A 22413-nucleotide genomic window follows, 5' to 3' on the forward strand; every position below is an offset into this window, starting at 1 on the left:
TACCTACCCCTTAGGTTTGGGCATCCTTTTATGCTGGCCACCTCCTCACTCACGCCCAGTAATTCCAGTCAGTCATCTTGTCTGGAATAAGTTCTTCAAATTTCTGATTTATCCATGATTTGTAAAACAAATCTTACTGACATTTTCCAGTTTACAGATTTCTTCCCTAGATACTTTGTTACTGAAAGCGAAAGTCGCTCAATTGTGTCTGACTCTTTGCGACTCCATGGACTGTAGCCTGCCAGGCTCCTCTGTCCATGGAATTCTCCAGGCAATTCTACTGGGGACTTGTTCCCTTCCCCAGAGAATCTTTCCAACCCAGGGATCAAACCAGGGATCAAACCCAGGTTTCCCCCCATTGCAGGCAGATTCCTAACCATCTGAGCCACCAGGGAAGTAAATTTATAATCTTCAAAACAATACTTAGTGTCTTCCTTAATGTTGTAAGGAACCTTATTTAATTCAACTATATCCCTAGAGTAGAATAGAATAAACCACTGCAAGTCAGTAGATGTTACTCTGGTTTCTAGCTCTTCATACTCTCATAGAGCCAAGAGCTCCATGTGAGGAGGGCAAAAACATGGACAAGATTCTCCAGACGAGAGCTAGGTTGTACTGGGCTACGGTTCTTGAAAAATAATGCAGATAGCTATTGCCATTCAATTATTTTTCATAAAGAGGTTGTAATTGTAGGGGGTGTAGCTCAGTGGTAGAGCGCGTGCTTAGCATGCACGAGGCCCCGGGTTCAATCCCCGGCACCTCCAGCTGGAGTTTCTTGTGTGGCATTTCTCTGACGCTAACCAAAATGGCTCTCGGGGAAATTTGTCACTCATAACTCCGGCAATTTTGTTCAAATTTATCTGTCCACCTTTTATTTTTTAATTGGAGAATGTTGCTTTACAAAGTTGTGTGGGTTTCTGCTATTCAACGAGGGGAATCAATAATAATTATATATGTTTCCCCTCCGTTTTGATCCTCCGTTCCCCCCTCCCCCTACTCTCCCCAGGTAATCACAGAGCGCCAGGCTGGGCTCCCTGTGTTATATAGCAATGCCTCACTAGCTATCCATTTGACACAGGATAGTACGTATATGTCAATGCTACTTTCTCAGTTCCTCCCATCCTCTCCTTGCCCTGCTGTGTCCACAAGTCCGCTCTCTACATCCGCGTCTCCATTCCTTCCCTGCAAATAGGTTCATCGGTATCATTTTTCTAGATTCCATATATATGTTAATATTTGATATCTGTTTTTCTGCTTCAGATTTGTCCGCCTTTTAAAACCATCCACTGTACTCACTGAGAAATCATTCCTACGTTGACTAAGGTCTTCACTACACAAAAAATTAACTACTGGGGAAAATTAGAGTTCAGAGAGCAGGAAAATCACTTAGACTATGCCCCCACCTCATCTTCCATCAAACTAGCTTCAGGAATCAGTTCAATGGAGTTTTCCCTGGATTTGGAGAAGGTTTAAAATTAAGAGGCTGGGAAATCTGAAGTGAACTTGCCCTAGTACTTTGGGTAACACAATTCGTCCTCTGGCATGAAGAACACAGGATTCTCCAGTGGTGAGATGAAGGAGAGACTGGCTGCGTAATTTCCTGGACACAAGGCCCTCTGAAATGCACTGATCACAGACAAATAAGGCCGGCCATGATGACAGGTATGGAAGCGAACACCCCAGCCAAAGAGGCAAGCCACTCTCTTGTGTCCTTGCCCTCTTCTAAGAGACTCAGAGTGGATGTTCACCAGTGTCAGGCTTGAGATGAGAAAGCAGGAGATGCTCATTCACCATGCAGATGTGCTAAATGGTCCCATCCTGTTTAAAAGGACAGGACCTGTCCTATTAAAAGGAAAGATGTAAAAAGAGTACAGGAAAACTTCTTTCTCCTTCTACTTGTCCTGTCTACTTGCTGGGTATGCTTGGGAGAGCATTACCTTTTGAAAATGTTGCTAATGGAGATACATAGCTGGAGTCCTAAGCACTTATGGAAACATCAAAGAACACAGATTTAGGACACTAATGTTCAGAGATGTAGGACAGTTGCTACATACTTGAGGGGCAATTCTACCTTTTCCTACAAGTAGTTTAACTTTGTGGTCCTATTAAAGATTTTGATGAATCAACATGAATTTGATCATACAATCCAGTTTATGAAGTAAAATAGCTTTTGTGCCTCACTTAAATCCGGGGGTGGGGTGGGGAGAGTGTTGTAGAGGGAGACTTGAGTGCAAAGCAAGAGATCTGAGAGAAAGAGAAAGGTTATTCTTGGTCACAAAAGAGGTGGGTTGTTTGATTTGTGTTAAAATTAATGTTTCTTTTTGCAAACAATTGGCTACTTCCAAGAAACCACACTGTCACATAAAGTGATTGGCCACTGTAAAAGTTTTATTTCAGGAGTCTGAGAACCTTGCACCTCTCCTGCCTCAAAAATTTGGACATTGACCAGATGCACAAAATTGCCAGTTGTTCTCTGAATTAACTTAGAGGGCACATTCCACCCAAGGTAAATATTTTCACTCAAGAAGCACCCTATCAAGCTATTCCATGCCATTGTGAAGTCACCTTCACCAGGAAAGACACTCCTTCCACTTTCTCAAAGAGACTTGAGACCCACTCTGTCTGCCCATCCCTTGTATCTGGTGATTCAGCCAAACATGTTCTAGGATCGCGTTCTTGAAACTGGGAGAGTTGAATTACATTAAAGACTTTTCCTTCCAGCAGAGGCATAGTTACTGCTTACAGATCCTGTCTGGAGCGTCCTCACTCTGACATGCAAACCTTCCTAATAAAACTTTCTTTGGCACTGTGTTTTCCCCTGATCCTGTCACCACTCCACCATGTCATTTCCTTCCCTTTGACTGCAGAACGTAGCTTCTGGTTCAGGCTTCTCCACTTCAAAAGCCCTCACTATTATCAATGATTTCAGCATTTTAACTGTTGCTCTGTTTTGAATACATGCACACATAATCATGAGAGTGCCATAAAAATCCACTGGTTTTCCAGATTTTAAGTAAGTGCCATTTTATAAAAATCCCCTGGATCACTAATGTTATTATGACAAATATTAAATATCTACTCCTAGTGACATTTTACTGTTCATACTGTTCATGGGCTTCTCAAGGCAAGAATACTGAAGTGGTTTGCCACTCATTTCTCCAGTGGACTACATTTTGTCAGAACTCTCCACCATTACCTGTCTGTCTTGGGTGGCCCTACAGGGCATGGCTCATAGTTTCATTAAGTAAGACAAAGAAAGCCTTCCTCAATGATCAATGCAAAGAAATAGAGGAAATCAACAGAATGGGAAAGACTAGAGATCTCTTCAAGAAAATTAGAGATACCAAGGGAACATTTCGTGCAAAGATGAGCTCGGTAAAGGACAGAAATGGTATGGACCTAACAGAAGCAGAAGATATTAAGAGATGGCAAGAATACACAGAAGAACTGTATGAAAAAGATCTTCACGACCCAGATAATCACGATGGTGTGATCACTCACCTAGAGCCAGACATCCTGGAATGTGAAGTCAAGTGGGCCTTAGAAAGCATCGCTATGAACAAAACTAGTGGAGGTGATGGAATTCCAGTGGAGCTATTTCAAATCCTGGAAGATGATGCTGTGAAAGTGCTGCCCTCAATATGCCAGCAAATTTGGACAACTCAGCAGTGGCCACAGAACTGGAAAAGGTCCGTTTTCATTCCAATCCCAAAGAAAGGCAATGCCAAAGAATGCTCAAACTACCACACAAGTGCACTCATCTCACACGCTAGTAAAGTAATGCTCAAAATTCTTCAAGCCAGGCTTCAGCAATACATGAACTGCGAACTTCCAGATGTTCAAGCTGGTTTTAGAAAAGGCAGAGGAACCAGAGATCAAATTGCCAACATCCGCTGGATCATGGAAAAAGCAAGAGAGTTCCAGAAAAACATCTATTTCTGCTTTATTGATTATGCCAAAGCCTTTGACTGTGTGGATCACAATAAACTGTGGAAAATTCTGAAAGAGATGGAAATACCAGAGCACCTGACCTGCCTCTTGAGAAACCTGTATGCAGGTCAGGAAGCAACAGTTAGAACTGGATATGGAACAACAGACTGGTTCCAAATAGGATAAGGAGTACGCTGAGGCTGTATATTGTCACCCTGCTTATTTAACTTCTATGCAGAGTACATCATGAGAAACGCTGGACTGGAAGAAACACAAGCTGGAATCTAGATTGCCGGGAGAAATATCAATAACCTCAAATATGCAGATGACACCACCCTTATGGCAGAAAGTGAAGAGGAACTAAAAAGCCTCTTGATGAAAATGAAAGAGGAGAGTGAAAAAGTTGGCTTAAAGCTCAACATTCAGAAAATGAAGATCATGGTATCCGGTCCCACCACTTCATGGGAAATAGATGGGGAAAGAGTGGAAACAGTGTCAGACTTTATTTTTCTGGGCTCCAAAATCACTGCAGATGGTGATTGCAACCATGAAATTAAAAGACGCTTACTCCTTGGAAGGAAACTTATGACCAACCTAGATAGCATATTCAAAAGCAGAGACATTACTTTGCCAACAAAGGTCCGTCTCGTCAAGGCTATGGTTTTTCCTGTGGTCATGTATGGATGTGAGAGTTGGACTGTGAAGAAAGCTGAGTGCCAAAGAATTGATGCTTTTGAACTGTGGTGTTGGAGAAGACTCTTGAGAGTCTCTTGGACTGCAAGAAGATCCAACCAGTCCATCCTAAAGATCAGTCCTGGGTGTTCATTGGAAGGACTGATGCTAAAGCTGAAACTCCAATATTTTGGCCACCTCATTCGAAGAGTTGACTCATTGGAAAAGACTCTGATGCTGGGAGGGATTGGGGACAGAAGGAGAAGGAGAGGACAGAGGATGAGATGGCTGGAAGGCATCACCGATTCGATGGACATGAGTTTGAGTGAACTCGGGGAGTTGGTGATGGACAGGGGGCCTGGTGAGCTGTGATTCATGGGGTAGCTAATGAGTCGGATACGACTGAGTGACTGAACTGAGCTGAACTGTGGTCCATGTGATCAGATTGGTTAGTTTTCTGTGATGGAGTTTTTCAGCCTGTCTGCCCTCTGATGATAAGAGGCTTATGGAAGCTTCCTGATGGGAGAGAGGGACTGAGGAGGAAACTGGGTCTGATGAGCGGGGCCATGTTCTGTAAATCTTCATTCCAATTTTCTGTTGATGGGTGGGGCTGTGTTCCCTCCCTGTTATTTGTGTGTGTGTGTTAGTTGCTCGGTCTTGTCTGACTGTGGCCAGCCAGCATTCTCTGTCTATGGGATTCTCCAGGCAAGAATACTGGAGTGGATTGCCATTACCTTCTCCAGGGGAACTTCCAACCCAGGATTCTTCAGCGTTTGAGCTACAGGAAAGTGAAGTCGCTCAGTCGTGTCCAATTCTTTGCGACCCCGTGGACTGTAGCCCACCAGGCCGTGGGATTCTCCAGGCAAGAATACTGGAGTGGGTTGCCATTTTCTTCTCCAGGTCTCCCGCATTGCGGGCAGATGCTTTAACCTCTGAGCCACCAGGGAAGCCCGTTTTGTTTGAGCTACAGGGAAGTCCTAAAAGAATTGGCAGCGGTGGGATTCGAACCCACGCCCCCGAAGAGACTGGAGCCTTAATCCAGCGCCTTAGACCGCTCGGCCACGCTACCACCTCACACCCTGGTGTTTTTCTGGGGCCAAACTATGGTGGAGGTAATGAAGATAATGGTGACCTCCTTCAAAAGGTCCCATGCACACACTGCTACACCCAGTGACCCCAACCCTGCAGCAGACCTAACAGAAGCAGAAGATATTAAGAAGCGGTGGCAAGAATACACAGAACTATACAAAAAAGATCTTCATGACCCAGATAATCACGATGGTGTGATCACTCACCTAGAGCCAGACATCCTGGAATGTGAAGTCAAATGGGTCTTAGAAAGCATCACTATGAACAAACTAGTGGAGGTGATGAAATTCCAGTTGAGCTATTTCAAATCCTGAAAGATGATGCTGTGAAAGTGCTGCACTCAATATGCCAGCAAATTTGGACAACTCAGCAGTGGCCACAGGACTGGAAAAGGTCCATTTTCATTCCAATCCCAAAGAAAGGCAATGCCAAAGGATGCTCAAACTACCACACAATTGCACTCATCTCACACACTAGCAAAAGCAAAGGAAAGTTGCAATCCCATGGACTGTAGCCCGGCAAGTCCTCTGTCCATGGAATTCTCCAGGGAAGAATACTGGAGTGGGTTGCCATTACCTTTTCAAGGGGATCTTCCTGACCCAGGGATCAAACCTGTGTCTCCTGCATTGCAGGCAGAGTCTTTACCAACTAAGCTACACACTAGCAAATAATGCTCAAAGTTCTCCAAGCCAGGCTTCAACAGTACGTGAACCATGAACTTCCAGATGTTCAAGCTGGATTTAGAAAAGGCAGAGGAACCAGAGATCAAATTGCTAACATCCGTTGGATCATGGAAAAAGAAAGAGAGTTCCAGAAAAGTATCTATTTCTGCTTTATTGACTATGCCAAAGCCTTTGACTGTGTGGATCACAACAAACTGTGGAAAATTCTTCAAGAGATGTGAATACCAGACCACCTTATCTGCCTCCTGAGAAATCTGTATGCAGGTCAGGAAGCAACAGTTAGAACTGGACCTGGGACAACAGACTGGTTCCAAATCGGGAAAGAAGTACGTCAGGGCTGTATATTGTCACCCTGCTTATTTAACTTATATGCAGAGTACATCATACAAAATGCCAGGCTGGATGAAGCACAAACTAGAATCAAGATTGCCAGGAGAAATATCAATAACCTCAGATATGCAGATGACACCACCCTTATGGCAGAAAGCAAAGAGCTAAAGAGCCTCTTGGTAAAAGTGAAAGAGAAGAGTGAAAAAGTTGGCTTAAAACTCAACATTCAGAAAACGAAGATCATGGCATCTGGTCCCAGCATTTCAAGGAAAATAGATGGGGAAACAATGGAAACTGACAGACTTCATTTTTCTGGGTCCAAAATCACTGCAGGTGGTGACTACAACCATGAAATTAAAAGACACTTGCTCCTTGGAAGAAAAGTTATGACCAACCTAGACAGCATATTAAAAAGCATTATTTTGTCAACAAAAGTTCATCTAGTCAAAGCTACGGTTTTTCCAGTAGCCATGAATGGAGTGAGAGTTGAACTATAAAGAAAAGTGAACATGCGAAGAATTGATCCTTTTGAACTGTGGCTTGGAGAAGACTCTTGAGAGTCCCTTGGACTACAAGGAGATCCAACCAGTCAATCGAAAGGAAATCAGTCCTGAATATTCATTGGAAGGACTGATGCTGAAGCTGGAACTCCAATACTTTGGCCACCTGATGTGAAGAGCGGACTCATTTGAAAAGATCCTGATGCTGGTAAAGATTGAAGGAGGGAGGAGAAGGGGATGACAGACAATGAGATGGTTGGATGGCATCACTGACTCAATGGACATGAGTTTGAGTAAACTCTGGGAGTTGGTGATGGACAGGAGGCCTGGAGTGCTGCAGTCCATGGAGTCACAAAGAGGTGGACAGGACTGAGCAACTGAACTGAACCAAACTGAACTCACTGAACTTTTAATTCAATCTTCCTTCCAAACTCTTTTTATTTTGAATTTTTTTCATTTTATGATGTTAATGCTACTTATGTTTTAAGTGTGTTGGTAGTTTAGTCACTTTGCAGTGGCTTCAATCTGATCTATTTTGGTGTATGGAAGTCCATGTTACTGAGCTATACATGACTTCCATTCTGTCACTGTGGCCATTCTTTTCATAATTCCACTGGGAAAAGACAGTGATGGCTAAGGAGAAGCTAAGCTTCCAAACATCAACAGAATTGGTTATCTTGTCCAACTGCTATTAAGATCCCCTTCTTAGGAGGTTTCTCTTGGAGAGCATTTACATGGAAAAGAAATATCCTTAGACTCTGCACATTTAGTAAAATCTATCCATCTGTCTGAGGAGCCTGGAAGGCTACAGTTCATGGGGTTGCAAAATCAGAACACGACTGAGTGACTGAGCACATCTGTCTGTGTCTTTCTCAAAACCTCTCCGTCCTCACTTTTCAGCAATTTTCCTTCCAAGCACCAGTCAGCCAAACTATTAGTCACCTGTCATGAATTAGTGTGGATCCCTATGCTGCAGCTATCCTTCCAAATAAAATGAACAGTTGCATGTCCTGCGTGAAGTCAGGCCCGCTGGGAGGATTGACTTCAACACTGGCCTCCAAAATTCAAAGAGGCCCACTAGGCTTACCTTTCTCACAAGTTTTATTTATTTATTTATTTTTTCTCACAAGTTTTAAAACCTTTTTCTGTTCCCTTCACAATTTCACCACTACCAGTTATAACATATTACAGTAGATTGTAATGAATTGTTTGTTCAAATTCTCACAAAAAAGTCTCACCTGGAGTTTTTCCACATAGAATGTTCACACAGATTCTGTCTTCAGTCACTTAAAAATGACATTGCCTCCTTGAATAAACAGCTGAATAACATCAGTAACATCTGTAGACTGACTCATCAAGAGACAATGAAAATGACACATCATTTGCCTTCTTTTTAAAATGAATTCTTGATTTTGCTTCCACTGTCCTCAATTCTCAGTCAACTATTTTTACTCAAAGATTAGTGGTCTTAAGTTTGTTTTCTGTAGGCATATTTCTTTTGGATACTATAAGTAAACACTTTAATTTCTTTGCCATGGTAAATGGGTTTCCTTGCAAGATTTACAAAGGAGCCAATCAGAGACTGACCTGATTGCAACCTTATCTTCATTAAAAACATTCTTGTGTGTGTGTGAAGAAATACTGTTGCAATGAGATGTGTCATTTCAAGTTTTCTAATTTTTGTGACAGTTGTTGTCCTGTCAGCTGGAGTATGGTGACAAGTGTTTAGTAGTCTGGTAATGCTGTTGTATACTCTATTCTTTTAGCAAATTTATAGCATCACTGGATAACATTTCTCATAATTTTTGGAGATTATGTAAGAGTATGGATCAAAAACAAGAGGAAAATAAGGGATTCTCCAAAATACTGCCTATAGGTTCCATTACTTCTGAACAGTGTCTACAGGATACAGAGGAGCAAAAAGGCTTTCCACTGAATATCTCCCTAACACCTCTCTTTAAAAATCTCCATTTGTACTTATTCATCCCTGCTGCCAGGAATTGTATCCAACTGACATACATGGAAAACAGTATATTCCAATCTTTCTGGGTGGGCAAGTATATTGGCCAACCGTGCTTTAGGAACTTGAACCCTTCCAAAAATCAAAGTTGACAATCTAAACATTGAATAAGAAAGGTCTCTGACCTTTCTTTTTCAGGTGGCTGAAATAGCTCAGCTGGGAGAGAGTTAGACTGAAGATCTTAAAGGTCCCTGGTTCAACCCCAGGTTTTGGCAAGCTCGGTATTTTAGTGAATACCGAGGATGATTTGTCTTCCTGTGAGAAAGGAGTAGATGCTCACTGGGATGATGCTCATGATACTTTAATTCCTTCAGTATGATAAAGCGCAGACATGATGCAGTATCATGGTTCCCAGTGTCATGGGAAGCCTGGCGTGCTGCAGTGCATGGGGTCACGATAGAGTCGGATATGACTTAGACTGGACAACAAGTGTCATGGTTCAGCCAAAGGAGCTCGAGGTCAGCTGTCGAGGTCAGCTTTCATTGTTTTTAAATGATGTGTAACTACTGCTAATTTTTTTAAATAATAAAATATTATGTCTGTGACACTGAAAAACTTGAGGAATCATCACTGAGTGACTGCAATGTGTAGTGTCCACAGCAGCAGTGGGAACGGAAAAGGTGCCATGTACCATCTCTATTACAACTACTCTACATTTTAGCCTAAAAACAGCCATAGATGATGTGTAAATGAATGAGGTTGTTGTGTTTGAATAAAACTTTAAATATGAACACCTAAATTTGAATTTCATATAAGGTTCATGTGTCATGAAATACTATTGTATTTTTTGACCTTTTAAAATAAAAAAAAATGTTGCTCTTTCAGCAGCACACATATTAAAACTGGGAAGATATAGAGAAAGGGAGCATGGCCCATTGCACAAGGATGACATACAAATTCGGGAAATGTTCTAAAACCATTCTTTGCTCACAGGCAATAGTTTACCAACCACTAGGGTAAAGGGAAGGGTAAAGGATCCTATTGCAAATACTCAGAACTTTAAGAGCAGACAAGATTTCAGTTGCTTTCTACCAGTTAAAAATTACTGGAGTCATATCCCGACACCATCAATAACTGGAGAATAAGTGCAAACACTCCAGTACTGAACCCCTAGGGATTTGAACACTGTTTCCTTAACTAAAACTTTAAAAGCTCAAGTAATGAACCACCCAAACATACACCTAGCTACCGGATATATAATCAATTAATTCATTTGGTAGATTTTGTCCTAGTTGCAAATCTCCTCTACATTCTCTTCATTGCTGAGAAAACTCCATTTGGAAAAAAAGAAAAAAAACTCAAAAACTCTGTAATAGCTAGCTCTCAGGAATGCTTTGTTTTCCTCCTCCTTTTCTTTCTGTATTCTGTGTCTTTAAGAACCAGAGCTGTAGCATCTGCTTGGAAAAGTCACTGCAAGGTTTGTAGACATAGTGCCGGGCTGGCGGTGTATCCTTTCATCATAATTATTGTGAATCCATCCTTTGTGTCTAATTTCCCCACCTGCAGTTAAATTCTCAAGGAAGCACACTACTCTTTCTCACATCCTTCTGCATTATGTTTTTCCATTTCATTTGCAGTCTGTGCAGGCAGAGGGGAATAAAATGGAAGGAGGGAGCATTTGAAGACTCAAGGATATGTTCCATAATGGGCTTTTCTGTGTTGGTGGATGCAAGTGCTACTCACACATCCCTTGGCATGCAGCCCTTAGAGCCCATCAACTTTGGGAAGACTGAGTGTAACTATGTCCTTTTATTTGGGCTGCAGTGCCCCTCCTCATGATGAAGCTGTAAGATCAGACTTAGAGTAGGAGGTTCGGAAATAAAGGAGCTGCACAGACTAAACTCTACTCTGCCAACTATTTGGTCCTCGAAGACATCCAGAAAAGGAAGGAAGGTAATTAGTCATGAAATTTTTCTTGGAAGCCACGCGTCTGGGTGGATGTAATTGAGTTGTGGAGAAATCACAGAGCTTGGAAGATGTCTGAGGTTTAAGGCTCCCCCCACCCCCCACCTCCAAGTCTGAGGGCTTCCCCAGTGGCTCAGTGCTACTGCTAATACAGGAGATACAGGAGATGTGGTTTGATCCCTGGATCGGGACGATCCCCTGGAGTAGGAAATGACAACTCACTCCAGTATTCTTGTCTGGAAAATCCCATAGACAGAGGAGCCTGGTGGGCTACAGTCCATGGTGTTGCAGACTCAGACACAACTGAGCACGAGGACCATGTCTGAGCCTCTCTTTTTTTCCTCTTTTTTCTTACTTTTGATTTTGCATTTCTTTACTCATCTTTTCCTGCTCACATTCAAGGGAGACTATCTAATTTAGTTGGTTGCTTTAAGCACTCAAGCATTTCTACTCCAAGGGCTTTGGAATCCATGACTACACCTGATTGTGTCAGAACAAGGAAAGCTGGGTGGAGTGAGACAACAAAGGAAGATACTGTTCATCCAGGGCAGTAATCATACCAAACTACAAACCAGTTATTGATTCACTTGCAAAAACAATTGAAAGAAGAGTGGAAAGAGAAAAAAATAAGGAGACCATGCACAATTTTCTACCCCAGTTTTCTCAACTGTCTTTCTCAAGAAACAGGTTGCAGACTGAGAAGCAGAAAGCCTGCCCACTAATTTTCTTCCACTCTTTCCTAATCTTCCAAGCTCTACTGAGGGCAACTCAGTACAGTCACCAGACGTTTAAGTCTGTAGATCTGAGTTATATCTGCATAAGTAGACACTGCACAATAAATCCACTTCTTACATGGATGCTGTTGCTATCCAAACCTCAATTTATTAAAACAAGTATTCGGATCAATGAATGTAGAGTTTTCTAATGTGACTGAAATAAATTCTGAGATCCAACTGAGTACTTGGATCTGTTGCTAGAGTTTGATGATCAAATTTAGTCAATAACTCTTTCCTAATTCATATGTAGAAGCTTTCTGACCACAGACACTGTCCTCCATCTTTGAAGTGACTTGTCTAGAAAACTGAAATAAGGAGGATGGGAATTCCACGCTTTCAAATCTTTGTCATCATATATACATATATTAAGGAAACCTTGCCTGGTATACCTCAGAAAATCACACAGAAAACACTAGAGAAGTCAGCAGCTAAAGGCAGAAGGTTTTGCAGAGCGGGAGAATGGCCATCATCAGCTGCATAGAAAAAAGTGATCCCACCTCAGAGATTTCAGCTGCTTAATTTTATTCTTTCTAATTTCTGTTTCATCTTTCCTGTTATTGCATTCTTGGAGGGAAAGGAATTGGATGGATTTGTTCTCACTGCCAACTCTACTCTGCCGTCCCATATTTGCTCTTAAAATTTTCACTCCTTCAAAGGATAACAAAGAATAGGTACAGATATGAAGTTTTGTTCTGATTCTATTTGGAACAAAACTCACAAGATATGAAGCCTGTAGTAAGAACTGAGAACAAACTCAGAATGTGATAGAGCAGCCCACGTGGGACTCCACTCCAGGACTTCCAGTGGAGTTGAGCTCATTCATTCATGTCAAGGCAAGAAACTGTTGAAAACTACACTTTCTGTTACAAAATTCTAAGACAATAAATCAGCTAACTTAAAAAAAAAAAAAAGACAATTCTTTGGCCAGATAAAGAAGATGCCAACAGAATGAATTATAATACCTCACTGACAAGGAGATCAAACCAGTCAATCCTAAAGGAAATCAGTCCTGAATATTCATTTGAGGGACTGATGCCAAAGTTAAAACTCCAATACTTTGGCTACCTGATGTGAAGAACTGACTCACTGGAAAAGACCCTGATACTGGGAGAGATTGAAGGCAGGAGGAGAAGGGGACGACAGAGGATGAGATAGTTGGATGGCCTCACTGACTGGTTGGACATGAGTTTGAGCAAGCTGGAGGAGTTGGTGATGGACAGGGAGGCCTGGTGTGCTGCAGTCCATGGGGTTGCAAAGAGTCGGACACGATTGAGCGGCTGAACTGAACTGAACTGACAGTTTTAGAATCTGATATCTGTGTAATCGACCCAATATAAAAAAGTTTTATGGAACCTTACCTTTACCAAGCTTTGAATACTGGTGGTTACTATTCAAGGAAGTTAGCACTAAACTTCTGGAATTAAAGCTCTTTATTCCATTTTCATCATGTGCAAGTTATCATCATTTCCCCCCCTGCTCAAAATTTTGTAATTCTCTCTCTCTAACTGTCTCATTACTATTGTTTCTAAGCCAAGCCTGGTTATTGTAAATGTGATATACTGTGGTAAATTCCCCAGCTTCTGTTGCCTGCCTTTCTTCAAGACTCCAGGAGTTGTTCTGCCCAACCTCCCCCTTTCCTAACCTACCTTTTCCAGATGAAACTTGTCACCAGGTTGCCTTATTTGAACTCACTCTACCTTCTTGATCAATTGCAGTTCTTTAACCTATCTGGCCATCAATATAATCTGAAGAAGTTTTTAAATTACAAAGATTTCTGCCTTATTTTTACTTCATTCAGGAGTTGCGTGATGGGTCCAAGAAACTATACTTTCATCAAGTTCTCAAGCTATTTTCCAGGTCTGGGTGCTATTGACGTTAGTCTATAGCATTTATGTAATTTTTCTCTCAACCTTGGAAGGTTGCTTATGGTTGACTTTGCTATTATCATAACATTAATGTTAATATATTTAAATTTTATCTATTAATAATATATTAAGCATATATCAAGTAATACTGATATATTTTCATATATATTTTCCAGAGAAAGTTAGGGATCTTGCACAGGTAAGAAAGGTCGGAATGAAACTGCAAAGTAGAACAGAAGATAAAATGACTTAGGATTACGTTAAAAATTAAAAAAAAAAAAATCTTAAACTCGTATTTCCCCTCTCCCTTCTTCCCCTCCGTCTTCTTAAAAAGAGACGAATATATCGTACTCACCTCAGACCCTATTCTGAAATACACTAATACGTAAGCATTCTCTGATAGAAGAAAACTAGATAAGAATTACAACGTGGGCTCCGTGGCTTAGTTGGTTAAAGCGCCTGTCTAGTAAACAGGAGATCCTGGGTTCGAATCCCAGCGGGGCCTTCCTGGTGGTGACCTGGACGTTTCTCCAGGTATACCTTTTGGTCTTAAAATTCGGTTTTGGCAGGTTTTTTCCCCCTACCTTCAATCTCCTTCCACCCTCCAGCTTTGGACATAATAGGTAGTTTCCAAAGGTTTTGGAAACAAAATGGAACTGATTTTGGTACATCCGCACGATCCCAGACTATATTAAGAAAGCAAAGCGCAGGACCATGATTTTAGTACACTGCCTATTTTCTTGATGTTTCCTTTTGGATATGCAAACCACATCTTGCCTCGGGATTTTTCTTGGAATGTTATCTCAGGTATTCCAATCCTAATTTCATGTAAAAGTTAGGGCCTGGTACATATGTATGGGACAAGAGCAAAATGAAAATATAGGTTCCCCTACTCAAAAAACAGGGGAAAATTATCAGCAAAGATAGTAAAACATAAATTTAGCTTTATTTTTTCTTCACTCTTTCGACCTTTTATGGCATTTTAAAATTTGTTACTTGATGTCGCTATAATTAAGCAAAATTAGCATCATAAATTATAAGCATGAACTTCACTATCCATCTTGCACACCAAAACCCACAGAGTATTGCAATCGCTGTGCACACAAAGGAGAAGCATTTCCCTTGCTCAAGCTCATCGGAGGTCAAGTACAAGATCGGGAGGTTTTAGAATGGTTTTGTCCTTTCAGATATAACTAAAACACTCAGGCTGCCGAAACCCGGGATCGAACCAGGGACCTTTAGATCTTCAGTCTAACGCTCTCCCAACTGAGCTATTTCGGCTCCCCAGAGATGAATTTTCCAAAACATCTATTTTTTTCAAAATTGAGATCGTTTTTCTACCCATTTTTAGAATGTTTCAGGCTTCTCAAGTGTTGTTAATGGTCCACAATATTTACCCACCCAAAAAGTTGTGAATGTCTTCTGTGTATGGCACTTGCATTCAATTCCTGGCGATGTGGGATGGTAGGAGAAGATGAGAGACAGGAAAGTCATAGGGATTCGTTGGAAAATTTTCTGCTCCTCTGACATGGCTCAGAATATTACAGGGAAATATATATTTTTAATTTCTTAGAGTTCCTTATTTTTTTTTTCTTTTTGTTTATTCTTGCACAATCTTCAAAGATGCTGAGAAAGGGATTAATTTTTGTTGATGTGGGATCAGTTTTCTGCTTCCTGGTGATGATTTCTAGTGAGCGGGTTGCTGTCTTTTACGCTAGTCCATCTACTCTGCCATAGTCTTTTGGCCTAGGTCTGACCCGGCTGAGAAGAAACTAAGAGCAGGAACAGCAACAGTTTGGATTCAGAATTTACTATTCTTGGGCAAAAGCCATTCATCAAAAAACTGATTTAAAAATTGTAGAAGTCTCCGAGTTAGCAGAATAGATATTCTGACAAAAATCTTGGCAAAGAATACAGAAAATGGGTTTATTTCCTAACATATGGAAATAAGAGAGGGTTGATACAGGGGGATGTAGCTCAGTGGTAGAGCGCATGCTTTGCATGTATGAGGCCCCGGGTTCGATCCCCGGCATCTCCATCTTTTCCCCCTGCTCTTTAATGTACATTATATATGTTCCTTCAGTCCTGCGGACTCTGCTCTCCTACTTTTCCACCTTTCCTTACTTTCCACCCCTCACATGGAAAGTAAATATTGTTGCTAGAACAGCAGAAGGAAGAAACAAAAGAAGAAAACAAACAAAAAAAGAATAGTCTTATACCACATCGAGGAATGTCACCAATTTAACCAACTTTTTCACCTGGACTATCTTAACAATACAACTTAACAGAAAGAAGATCCAATGTAAGATGGGGGGAAGGGAGTGGAAAGAAACCCATGTGCAATTTAGTTAGCCTGAATAATCCTAAAGATAGTAGTCATGAAAAAAAATGCCGGTGCTGTGAGCAGGATTCCAACCACTCCTGGAGAAAACACTTTGGACTGCAAACCAAATGCCTTAGATAGACAATTATTCCTGAACTTTTATCATATACCTGGAAGAGAACACATGAATTCCAACAAGGGCTCCTGTTTCTCCAGTAAGAGCCTGGAAAAAGACAAAGAAAGATCCACCACTGACCTGGTTTGATTTTGGAAACAAAGTGATGTTCGTCCTCTGCCATTAGAGAACACCTGACTTTAAAATAAATTCAAGTAACGGAGAGGTCTTGGCTTCTACAAAGTCAACCATCTCTCTGTTTCCTTCCCATCCTTTCCACTGAATTCTCGAAGAGTTGAGAAGCAGATGCTCAGCAGCAGGTGTGTGCTGTTGGGGCAGGAGACATTCCCTTTCAATAAACCAGAGCCCATGAACAGTATTTCTGCTCAAAGTTGTCCTTTGGGGACTGGTGGAATTGATGTTGTTTTCTTTTACAGATGGCTTAAGAGATGTACAGCTTCTGCAGAAATAATCACTTTACCTGGAAGCTGATGGTAGAAAATGGGACTTTTATTGGTCTTCTTCTAAGGAAAATTTAGGACAGCAATAACCAGTTTAAACCAAAAAAAGAATGAGATCAACCTAGATGCAATCTCATGTATTAATAATAACCTCCTTATCTATTAGAACTTTTTTCAGCCATGTCATGATGGTTCAAACCTGTAGCCCCTGCAGTGGAAGCAGTCTTAACTGCTGAACTGCTAGGGAAATTCCATTACCTCCATGTCTTAATGTGTAGCTTTAAGTTCTCACTCTACCTGCTTTGGGGGGCCATCTACTCCTAGCCACATAGATGTCCGAACCTGAGGTTCAGAGATGTCCACAGAATTCCAGCTTCAGGTTATATATATAATATTTGTAGGTAGACATCCTCAAGAGGCTATCTTGTAGGCATTTAAAATATGTTATGTACAAACCCCAACTCAACTTTATTTCCCCTTTATTGTCCCACCTTATGTTCCTTATGCAAAAATAAATCAACAAACCAATGATAACAACAAACAGAATTCCCACCACTTTCTCTATTTTTACTAGCTTTGTGAAACACATCCGTATCTGCATAAACCAATCTACTTGCAAGTCTTCCTAAGTGTTGGACTTCAAAAAGAGCCCTAATCCTGTATTAGTCTATAGCGTCCACCAAGTTTCTCCCTTGCCTTTCATCATCCAAATCACTGTTTTATTTATCTAGCTGATCCTTAAGAACCTTGAAAGTTGCCTTCTTGTTTCAATTAGGACAGAGCAAAACATCGCTGAATTGTATACATTTATGCTTTCTCATCATTCTATTGCAGCCCTGGATTTGTCCCCTCAAGACCATGCTTCTCAGAATCCAGTCAAAGCCAACAGCAGGATGTGAGAAGTGGAGCAACACCCTAACGTGCTCTGAAGACATTCCTGGAAGAAAGCCAAGTTCCATCTGGCTTCTGTATAAAAGTTGGAAACAGTGTAGGGGAAAAAGAAAAATGACTCCTCAATAAGAATCAGGCAATCATCAGTTACAGAAGATTTACTGAAGTATAGGGTCTATGTGGTATGTAGCTTACTAACAGAACATAAGCTAAGCATGTAGGGGAGTCCAGGGAATCTTAGACTCCATTATTGCTTTTTCCTTTCCTCATCAATACTGTATTTCAAGAACACATCCACCTTTCCCCATTTAAAAATTTTTCTTTTATCATTTTTACCCCTTGCTCACATCCAAAGTAAATCCATTACCCAAAAGAATGCCTTTAAGCTGATCTATTTCAACTCTATGACTCTGACATCTATCAACCTAACTGCATCAGCACAAGTAAGATAAGAGGAAATAAGAGAGTGAGCCCATGCTCCCTTTTGTTATATATCACAGTTTACCAAGGAACAGGAAAAAAAAAAGGACACAAAAAGAAGGGAAAGAGGCTCATAGTCAATTTTTGCTAATGGATTCCTTTGTATTCTCAGCTGTGTCTGTGTCAATTGAAAGACTGAAGGCTGAGAAACAGAAAACCTACCCATTGATTTTTCTCTCCTCCCATTTCCCTCTCACATGGATTGTTGCTAGTAGTTGAAATTATCAAAGTTGGCAGGATATCAAACCCCAACTTTCTCAAAGTGAGGGAACAAGGCAACAACATCTCTCAAGGAATGTCATGCTTTTCAGACCTTAAGTAGAGAAAATTGTTAGTAATGACAGTAGAGACTTGGTCAACATAGCTCAGTTTGGAAGAGCTTTAAAGGTTTGGACTAAAATCGGGAATCTTTTCCCATGGTTTGAAAAGCCCATAGTTTGTGTCAAAACAAATTCTCCTTCCTGTAACATGTCTCCCTGATACAAATGCTTCTGAATTCACTTGCTCAAGAAAAGGGCTTAGAAGGCTAAAACAAGAAAAATCAGAATCGAGTGCTTCCATCGTCCCTGCCTTCACCAATAAATACTTTGTCCAGTATTTTCAAGCGATTAAATGAAAAGCTTCCTGGGTTACTTCCGTCAAAATCATACGAAACATCACGATAAAGATGTTCAGTATAAGGTTTCGGACTTGTTTTGGAAGCTGAAAGAACCCCAGTGAAAAAAGAGCGATCACTCTGCTCTTTCCTGCACCGTCACTTCTATCTGCTTTGCTTTCCAATTCGAGGACCGCCTCGAATTGTCGTGTTCTGAAGATTTCTAGGGTTCTTTTTTAGAAGTATCTATGTCTGTGGTAGGTTTTCGCATTATGATAACGGGTTCTCTCAGGGAAACCAGTTTGACAGTTTGCTAGGTTCCCCAATCTTGTTTCACCACCCTGCGTTTGCTCTTTCTTCCCCCAGACTAGAAAAATGTCAGTGATTTTTGTTGTTATTGTTTTTGGCTGCCCGGCTGCTACTGCTGCTAAGTCATTTCAGTCGTGTCGGACTCTGTGTGACCCCATAGACGGCAGCCCACCAGGCTCCCCTGTCCCTGGGATTCTCCAGGCAAGAACACTGGAGTGGGTTGCCATTTCCTTCTCCAATGCATGAAAGTGAAAAGTGAAAGGGAAGTCGCTCAGTCGTGTCCGACTCTAGCGACCCCATGGACTGCAGCCTACCGGGCTCCTCCGTCCATGGGATATTCCAGGCAAGAGTAGTGGAGTGTGGTGCCATCCGTTTGGCCGCCCTAGGAAACCCCGCGTCTTCGGCAGCGAAAGCACTGAGTCCTAGCTACTGGGCCTCATGGGAATTCCCTTGTCAGTTTTTGTTGTTGTTGTTTTTAAATTGATAGAACCTTAAAGCTTCCCCCCACCCAAGTCCTTTGAAAACAGCCCTCAAGAAGTGCGGGACCCCTGGCTTAAAATCAGAATTGAAGACAATCTCAGAACACGTGGTAGTGCGTGAGGGGAAAATGCGAGTCAGCTGGGAAAAGGACATTGGCCGAGCATCCCACCCTACTTGGTGTGGCGTTCAGTTCGGCTACCTCTGTAAAGCACTTCGTCTGAGCCGGTACTGCTGAAAATTTGTGTTGGAAATCTGTGACTTCTTCTGGTGAAAGAAAGCAATTTTCACTTATTTCCTCTGTGTGAACCTTGGAGCAGGCTAACAGGAGTGGGAAAGTCCTAGACTCTAGAAACTCCGTCAATCGGACTATAACTTTACTGAAGCCGCTAGTAAGTTCACAAGCGGTGGAATTAAACCCAATGGATTTTCTCCACCAGAAAATAAATCCAATATGAAAAGAAAAGTAATATTTTATAAATGACCCCCTAAGAGTGCTTCAATAGCAGGGGGTGTAGCTCAGTGGTAGAGCGCGTGCTTCGCATGTACGAGGCCCCGGGTTCAACCCCCGGCTCCTCCATCTGCGTTTTTTCCTCATCCACTCCTTTCATTTTCTTACACATTTTGTCACGTTCCTTTGTCTCTCTCTCTCTCTCTCTTTTTTTTTTTTTCAAATGTAGTCCAATGGATTCCCTTTAATATTACACCATTTCTACTCCAAGGACCTTGGTGCCATCCAACTCGGGCTTTCACAGAAGGAAAAAAAGAAGGAAGAGAAGAAAAAAAGGAACCACCCTCATAGGCGTCTCCTCTGTCAGAAGCACCAAGTCTGCAGTCGTATTAACTGACCCATTCATTTTGGGCCCCATTTGAAAGGATCCCTAAATGGCAGGATGGGGAAAGGAAGGAAATAAGAACAATTAAGCAGTTCCTCGAAGTTTTCTTAGTTTTTGAGCACTGGCTGGTCTAAGAGGGGAGGAACAGAAAAGCTTTCCTCTGGTTTCCTTATGCCTTTCTTTCCCCAGCTCCCACCGCCGTGCCCACACCTGCCACTCCTGCCTGGCCTGCAGAGAATCCGAGATAGGGTGCAAGGCAACAGACCCCTAGTATTTCTTGGTGAGTGAGTGGAAGTTGGCCCAAGGTGAGGTGGCACTTAGCAAAACCTTTGCCATGCAAACGTTTAAAACATGATTTGAAAGAACTAGCTCACGCTCATTTTATTCCATATTAAATCGACTTCCACAGGAAATTTACACAAAATGTGTACTAAAAGACACTCTCTAACTCCCCACCACCCCCTCAACCAAAACACCTAACTAAAGTAAAATCTCAGAAACCCTGCGAACAGCAGATTTAGATTCCTTACCTTCTACATTTCCTCACTGAACTTCACTTTTATGTTCTTGTTATTAAATGTATTAACAACACCTCATGTAACACCATACTGACATCCCAGACGTGGCCAAAGGTGTTTGGGTGAAAATAAGAAGAGATATATAAGTTGCCTGTATTTAACAAAACAAGCAAACAGAAACCACTTATTTAGAAATCAGCACAAACTACTGAATATCATTGCTCTGCACTTCGTTTTCTGTGCAAGTTGAGTGTTGGGTGAATGTACAAAAATTGTTCCATTTTTACCAAAGACTTTGCAAGATAACTTTTGTATTAGAGGAGGGCTTTCTAAAACATGAAGTCAACATTTTTTAAATAGTGTCTAATTTCCCACATTTGGAGAAACTAAAAGCTGACTCCTAGTTCATTCAAGATCACAAGAAAGCAGGAATCTGTCAGAAGCTCAGCTTCCTCTGGATTCAAACCCTGGATAGATGCTCAAACCAGCCAAGCCACAAAGCCCCTTCCCACCAGGGCCATCTCTGGGCTGTCTCCACTCAAGTATGTTGCAATACTGCTGTCTAAACCATTTCAGGGCAAAGATTCAATGAATAAGTTTTCTTTCTCTTTTTTTCTCTTTTTCTTTCATTCTCTAGACTCCTGATACGGGCAAGTAGACAAAAGAGTGAAAAATAGCTTAGGCCACCTTTTTCCATTTTGCCAACCATGGATTCTCAGAGTATTTTTCCTTTTGCTCTTAATTATCCTCACTCTATTTGGTGTGCAGCCCTTCTACTCCCTTAGCAAATCTCTCAGGCAGCTGTCAAAAGCCATGAGACATCAGAAGTTCCCATAAAGAACACTCTGGTCACTGTAACCCATGAGAGAATCTATATTTTGGATGCATGTTTCCAGGAGAAGGGAGTATCTGAACCCTAGTACTGTGAAACCTCAGCCATGACATGCATGCCCATGTTAACTCAAGTGCCCTCAGCTGGAACTCTGAATGTGTTGCTCCTTCTCTTGGTTACCTCCTCCAGATGGCAGATTTCCCACATCATCACATCAAGGGACCTATACCTCCAATGCTTCTGGCTATGAACCCCAACTGGAAATGCTAGAAGAAAGGTACAAAAGAGCAGAACCTGAAAAGTTTCCTGGGGAATTTAGATCCAGATGGAAAGAGAAAACGGTTTCCAAATAAAAAACACTAAGTATATGTTGCTGCAGACAGTCACTCTAACAAACTCTGGAGCCCGGCAAAATTGGGTCAGTGGCTTTGTCTTGGGGACTTTGCCAGTTTTGTTTCTGAGATCCACAAATATGCATAAGAGGGGTATTAATATTTTGGAGGCTGAGCAAGAAAGGCTAAGAGAATTAACTTCTATAACAACTTTTCCACCCCCACCCAATGCTCTTGGACATATACTCGAACCTCAGTCATCCCAGAGGTATACTGAATAGATGCTTTCCTCCTGTTGCCAAAATCTGTGGTGACCAAATATGAGCTTTAGGAGTAATTCTAGATCATTGTGTCTTCTCTTTCGCTTTTTCTCACAAGGCAAATCTGTATTTTTCTGAATACTGGAATCAATTATATATCAACGTTTTTATTCCTCCCTTGCTCCTCCCCTTCCAAAAAAACAGCCTGAGTGAA

At 41.5% G+C, this 22413-nt stretch overlaps 8 non-coding genes across 8 annotated transcripts; 6 read left to right on the plus strand and 2 right to left on the minus strand.

Moving 5' to 3' along the window:
• Positions 1–692: 692 nt before the first annotated feature.
• Positions 693–764, plus strand: TRNAA-AGC. Its single transcript has one exon. It is a non-coding gene; the product is annotated as a tRNA-Ala (tRNA).
• Positions 765–5589: 4825 nt separating this feature from the next.
• Positions 5590–5671, minus strand: TRNAL-AAG. The gene has a single exon. It is a non-coding gene; the product is annotated as a tRNA-Leu (tRNA).
• Positions 5672–9365: 3694 nt separating this feature from the next.
• Positions 9366–9439, plus strand: TRNAF-GAA. Its single transcript has one exon. It is a non-coding gene; the product is annotated as a tRNA-Phe (tRNA).
• A 598-nt stretch (positions 9440–10037) lies between these two features.
• Positions 10038–10144, plus strand: LOC112583062. Its single transcript, XR_003107422.1, has one exon. It is a non-coding gene; the product is annotated as a U6 spliceosomal RNA (small nuclear RNA).
• Positions 10145–14201: 4057 nt separating this feature from the next.
• On the plus strand, positions 14202–14275 carry TRNAT-AGU. Its single transcript has one exon. It is a non-coding gene; the product is annotated as a tRNA-Thr (tRNA).
• Positions 14276–14978: 703 nt separating this feature from the next.
• TRNAF-GAA lies at positions 14979–15051 on the minus strand. The gene has a single exon. It is a non-coding gene; the product is annotated as a tRNA-Phe (tRNA).
• Positions 15052–15736: 685 nt separating this feature from the next.
• On the plus strand, positions 15737–15808 carry TRNAA-UGC. Its single transcript has one exon. It is a non-coding gene; the product is annotated as a tRNA-Ala (tRNA).
• A 4121-nt stretch (positions 15809–19929) lies between these two features.
• TRNAA-CGC lies at positions 19930–20001 on the plus strand. Its single transcript has one exon. It is a non-coding gene; the product is annotated as a tRNA-Ala (tRNA).
• The last annotated feature ends 2412 nt before the right edge of the window (positions 20002–22413 follow it).

The sequence above is a fragment of the Bubalus bubalis genome, chromosome 2, assembly GCF_019923935.1.
Source record: "Bubalus bubalis isolate 160015118507 breed Murrah chromosome 2, NDDB_SH_1, whole genome shotgun sequence".
In the NCBI taxonomy this organism is placed as follows: domain Eukaryota; kingdom Metazoa; phylum Chordata; class Mammalia; order Artiodactyla; family Bovidae; genus Bubalus; species Bubalus bubalis.